The 5,935-nt window shown below is 39.6% G+C and overlaps 1 pseudogene across 1 annotated transcript; it reads left to right on the forward strand.

Moving 5' to 3' along the window:
* The first annotated feature begins 2,230 nt into the window (after positions 1-2,230).
* On the forward strand, positions 2,231-3,791 carry LOC113591367 (uncharacterized; annotated as a pseudogene). The gene is made up of 4 exons (XR_014123902.1): positions 2,231-2,255; positions 2,611-2,961; positions 3,135-3,479; positions 3,610-3,791. The product of XR_014123902.1 is annotated as an uncharacterized LOC113591367 (transcript).
* The last annotated feature ends 2,144 nt before the right edge of the window (positions 3,792-5,935 follow it).

Below are 5,935 nucleotides of genomic sequence, written 5' to 3' on the forward strand. Positions count from 1 at the left end.
ATAGACTCACCGATCCTACGCTGCATTTGCAATTCAAATGTGTTTCACAAAAGCTGTGTGTCCTGCCCCATCTGTCACTATATATATATATATATATATATATATATATATATATATATATATATATATATATATATATATATATATATATATATATATATATATATATATATATATATATATATATATATATATATATATATATATATATATATATATATATACATGTGTGATACATGACCTGTTGAGCTTTGTTAATCAGAGACTAGCTGGACAAACCCAAAGCCACATGCTGAAGTGATGTCCATTTGTGACGGATGGGGCAACATGAAGAGGGGAGGGACATAGAAGGAAATACAAGAACAGGGGAGGAGAAGAAGTAAAGAGAAGGAGAACAAATGAAGAGCAATCACCGAACTAAGAAACTGTTAGAAAATAATAGAATTCACTGCTTTTGTTTTGTTTTGTTTACTTTTTCAAATGCTTTTTGCATTTGGGTTGAGATCATGAATTGTGATGTTTTTAGTATTGTATGTAATGGTTGAGATATTAGTGTGTATATTAGTGCAGTAATCTTATGTAATTTATATTGAAGACAGATTTGGATTTTTTTTTACCCTAGAAATGGATGGAAACATCTTAAGGACCTTAATCTTCATCCTCTCAGGTTTGTGTGTGTGTGTGTGTGTTTGTTTGTGTGTGTGTCTGTGTGTGTATGTGTGTGTTTGTGTGTGTGTGTGTGTGTGTGTTTGTGTGTGTGTGTGTGTGTGTTTGTGTGTGTGTGTCTGTGTTTGTGTGTGTCTGTGTGTGTGTCTGTGTGTGTGTGTGTGTGTGTGTGTGTATGTGTGTGTTTGTGTGTGTGTGTGTGTGTGTTTGTGTGTGTGTGTTTGTGTGTGTGTTTTTGTGTGTGTGTCTGTGTGTGTCTGTGTGTGTGTCTGTGTGTGTGTCTGTGTGTGTGTGTGTGTGTGTGTTTGTGTGTGTATATGTGAGAGAGAGAGATAGAACGAGAGCAAGTAGACAGTGTGAGAGAGAGATAGTTGGTATGAGAAGTTGGTGAAAATTGGTAGCCTATGTCAGTGTTTATGCCTGGTTCTTTTGCGTGTTGGAGTGTGATGGTAACACACAGTAGTCGGCACATGGCTGTGTTGAGGTGTTTCTGTTCTTTTGGAGAAGGAGAACCTTTCAGTGTCTTTTTCTCACTTCTCCCAGCTGTCTGTGGTCCAGCTGCATGAGTTCCTCATCAGTATCACTTTGTCAGAGAGGAGAAAACCTGGACTGAAGCTCAGAGCCACTGCAGACAACATTACATCTGGCCACCATTCACAACATGGATGACATGAAAAAACAAACCTGCAATATTAAAGAACGTAGCACTGGCCGGAATGACGCTTGGATCGGCTTGAGCACTGGGAATGTTGGCAAATGGTAGCGGTCTCAGGCGGACAACCAGAAAGAGGGACAGACACACACAAACTGGTGCAGTCAAGAACCAAATAACAAAAATGGAAATGAGTACTGTGTTCTGATGGTCTCAAACCAAAAGGGCTGCTGGCGTGATATGTCCTGTGAAGGAAAACATTATTTTGTGTGTTATGGTAAGAACGTCTATGTACAGTGCTTTTGCAACAAGTTTAGAAATGATTTACAATACTCACAATTCACATATTATGGTGTACATTATTTTAAACAAACAAATCAACAACAACAAAAAAACCTCTTCTGCAAATTAAAATTGAGAAATTATGAAATCCAAAACAATTTATATTTTCTGTGAATGTCTCTAGAAACATAAGATATTTTTCTAACATAATGTTTGTAAGAAAACAATTGTTAGTGCTGTACAATGATTATGGAATTGCTGTGAGGTCAGAGATTCACACCACTTCTATAAGGAGGTTCGCTGGGTTGAGTGTCACCTGGTCAGGTCTGTGAGAGCCTGTGTTCACTGAGCTGATTACGTGTTTCTGCATTTGAAGTGTTTTTGCCTTTCACTTTGTTAGGTTTCAGAATATACTACAAGACTGTTTTTTTCCCTCCTTGTCTTAAACTTCATATTTATTACATTTTGTTTCATAAGGAGGAACCAGAGATGTAAAACGGTCAGGCTGTCGTTTGCCATGCACTGATGTTTACCAATAACAACAGGATGTTGTGGTATTCGCATACAAGGGATCGCTCCACTTCCTGTTTGTATAGTTGCTAGTAACTCTGTCTGGGTTACAGAGGAATAATGGCCTCTGTGTTCAGTCAGCCAGGTGTCCAAGCATCACTCTGACTTCAGAGTTTCATTCCTACCTAGCTTGCAGACACCTTTCTTTAATTAGACAGCCCTGCCTTCATGCAGTGATGTTAGAGCAGGCTCACTGAGCGCACTTGTAGTCTTTATAAATTCCAAAATGTTGTGGAAACATCAAGCCATTAGGTATTAGTGGAAAGTGATTTATAATGTATTATTTGTACAGCACAAGGGCCAGTGTCACTCATTACTGTTGCGATTCAGTGATGGTATAGGAAACACTATCTGAGCAACAGTTTTTGTTTGCATATGAACATTTTCACAATTATTGGAATATGATACTCCGCTCACCAAGTACTGCAACTATTTTTCAGGAACAAGATTCCCCAGTGAACCTTATTTGTGGATTGAAGAAAACAAGACCTGGTTTGATGCTTAGAGCTACTGCAGAGAGAATTACACAGACCTGGTCAATGTGAAAAACCAGACTGTGAACCAGGCCATTGAGAATGTGACACTACATTCTGATCGTGTTTGGACTGGTCTGGTGAATGACCCCTGGAACTGGTCAGATCAGAGTAACTCTGAGTTTAGAAACTGGAAATCAAACTCACCAAATACCTTAACTCCAGCTGAGAAGTGTGTTACAGTGAAAAGGGCTGACAAGAAAGAATCCTGGAATATTGAAAGCTGTGAAAAGAAGCACCCATTCATCTGCCATGAGAGTGAGCAAAGTTTCACTTCTTCATTATAGCATGAATGTAGCAATTATGTTTATTAAATAGCTTATTTAATTATATGGTATTTGCTGCCCTTTATCGATATTATATTGTGGTCTTCATGTTGAACTACAGTCAAAAATCATTCACTTATCCTTTAGAATTGCTTTTGTTTCTAGATAAGTTCAAATTGATGAAGCACAACATGACCTAGAGAGAGGCGCTGAGTCACTGCCAGAAGTATCATCTGGATCTGGTGTCAGTGGACACTGAGGAGATCCAGTCCTGGGTGAGGGAGGTGGTTCAAAGCACCTCCCCTGAACATGCGTGGCTGGGTCTGTGTCATACCTGCACCTGCTGGGTGAGCGGAGAGTCTGTCTGCTACTGGGCCCCGGGGAACGAGACAGGGGTGGAAGGCTGCAGCTACGGACAGAGAACCGGAGCACTGCAGACCCAAGGAGAGCAGTGGTGGGTGAGCCTCCCTGAGACCCAGACGCTCAACTTCATCTGCAGCACATATGAAGGTTAGTTGTCCTCTGTGTGTGTGTGTGTGTGTGTGTGTGTGTGTGTGTGTGTGTGTGTGGAATGTCACACTTTCTATAGGTTATATTTGAAAGCCTAACTTTCTTCTGTTTCTCTGTAAACTGAAACCAGGAGTGATTCCTCTTCATATGTCACCAGTGGCTCCATCTATGTTCACCCTGTTTATAGTTTCTCCTCTGCATAGATGATTTTATGAGTTAATCCAAGTGATATTAATTTACTTCTTCTGTATGTTTCAGTATATTCAATTTGCAGATTTGGACGTTTCCATGTGTTACATAAAAATAAAGAAACCCGTGATAAACCCGTGACCATTTTTATTTTTTCATAAAAACTTGGCCAGGTTCCACTATTGTTCTCCAAACAATACATTATTGAATGTATGCAAATTGATATTCAATACTTACACCAACCAGTTCTGGGTACCAATAGGTTCATCCTGAACTACTTCTATTTTTTAAAAGGTGAACATATTCTATATCACTGGCTACACATATTGGTTCTCCCAGTGATGTCCATATTGTGCTTGGCCGGGCTGTCCTGTCCTTGAACCAAGGCTCCCTCCTCGACTGAGGCCCTAGAGGCCTGTCAAAGAGGCCTCCTGAGGATTTACGCTGAAGCCATCCCTATTTTTCTGCTTACAATATTATTTTATTACCTCAATGACACTGCAGGGAGTGGATGCTCTTGGCTCCTATAGAGACTCTGGTGTGTTGGTGAAACTCCAGTTTGATAGGTTTGACTGCCCTCTTGTGGCAAAGTCAGGCCCTTACAGGCCAAGGGTCAAATCCAGCCATGGAAGGACAAGGTAGAGTAATTCAGAGCCTGATCTAAATTAACACATCACATCGACACAGTATATAAATATTTATTGTTTGCTGGCTAACTATAATACTAAATGCTGCACTTCAAAATAAAGGGTTCTCTATATGGCTGTAATTAAGGAATGAAACCAGAAAAAAATAATGAGAATGAAACAATATTCTCAATAAAATGGCTATAGACCTAATCGTTGAAATTACAGTTCCGGACCAAAAATGCTTGGACTAATTAACTAACTAAGTAACTAACTAACTAAAGTCCTAGCTTTTATAAAAAATAAACACTTTATCATTTTCAAATTTTAGTTTGTCATCAACAATGATACCCAGACATTTGTCACTCTGGCTGTGGCTTACTCAGTACTATACATATTTGTCTCAATACCTACTGAGTGTCTCAATACCTAGTGAGTGTCTCAAGTGAATGTCTCAGTACCTAGTGAGTGCCTCAAGTGAGTGTCTCAATACCTAGTGAGTATCTCAAAGCTGTCTCAATACCTAGTTAGGGTCTTAATACCTAGTGAGTGTCTCCAGTGAGTGTCTCAATACCTAGTGAGTGTCAAGTGTCTCAATACCTAGTGATGTCTCATGTGTCTCAATACCTAGTGAGTGTCTCAAGTGAGTGTCTCAATACCTAGTGAATGTCTCAATACCTAGTGAGTGTCTCAAGTGAGTGTCTCAATACCTAGTGAGTGTCTCAAGTAAATGTCTCAATACCTAGTGAGTGTCTCAAGTGAGTGTCTCAATACCCAGTGAATGTCTCAATACCTAGTGTTTCCAGTGAGTGTCTCGATACCTAGTGAGTGTCTCAAGTGTCTCAATACCTAGTGATGTCTCATGTGTCTCAATAGCTAGTGTGTCTCAATACCTAGTAAGTGTCTCAAGTGAATGTCTCAATACCGAGTGAGTGTCTCATGTGTGTCTCAATACCTAGTACGTGTCTCAACTGAATGTCTCAATACCTAGTGGGTACTCTACAGAGACAGCAAATGTCAAGAAGGCTGCTTGTCCTCAGATACCTTAAATATGCTGCCTGCTGAGACACCTTATTTCAGTGGAATATCAAGAGAGCTTCACATGCTTCCTCAGTTGTGGAGGCAATCCCATTTAGAAATCCAATACCTGTTTAGACAAACACTGTGGTGATGGGTTATCACACCACTCTGTAAAGTCTTACCGTGTGCCATTACCATGTGTTGGACCAGAGTGCAGACAATGAAACAGCATCACCTGGAAAGTTGTCATCCAGCTGTCATCGGAGTTCAAGATAAATATGATAAATAATGGGGGAGAGTATGCCCCCTATGGGTGAGTCAAGAGAAGTATAAGAGAGAATAGAAAGGTTCCAACAAGTACTCCTGTAAATTAATAATCCGAAGAATTAATAAATGACCCAAATGTGTTAGCCCATCAAAGTCTCTATACTCTCTCCCTCTGTCTCTCTCTATATACATTTTATCTCCAGAAGGGGACAGTCAAACTCAGGGAGAAATATTTCTCAGCTAGGAGCACAGTACATGTGCGAGACATTCACTTTAATGTTTATGTTCATATCAAAAATACATGTTGTTCACATACAGCACTAAATGCATCCATATAAATAATAAAATAAATGC

This window comes from Electrophorus electricus, chromosome 5, assembly GCF_041902795.1.
Source record: "Electrophorus electricus isolate QZ-2024a chromosome 5, ASM4190279v1, whole genome shotgun sequence".
Taxonomy (NCBI): Eukaryota; Metazoa; Chordata; class Actinopteri; order Gymnotiformes; family Gymnotidae; genus Electrophorus; species Electrophorus electricus.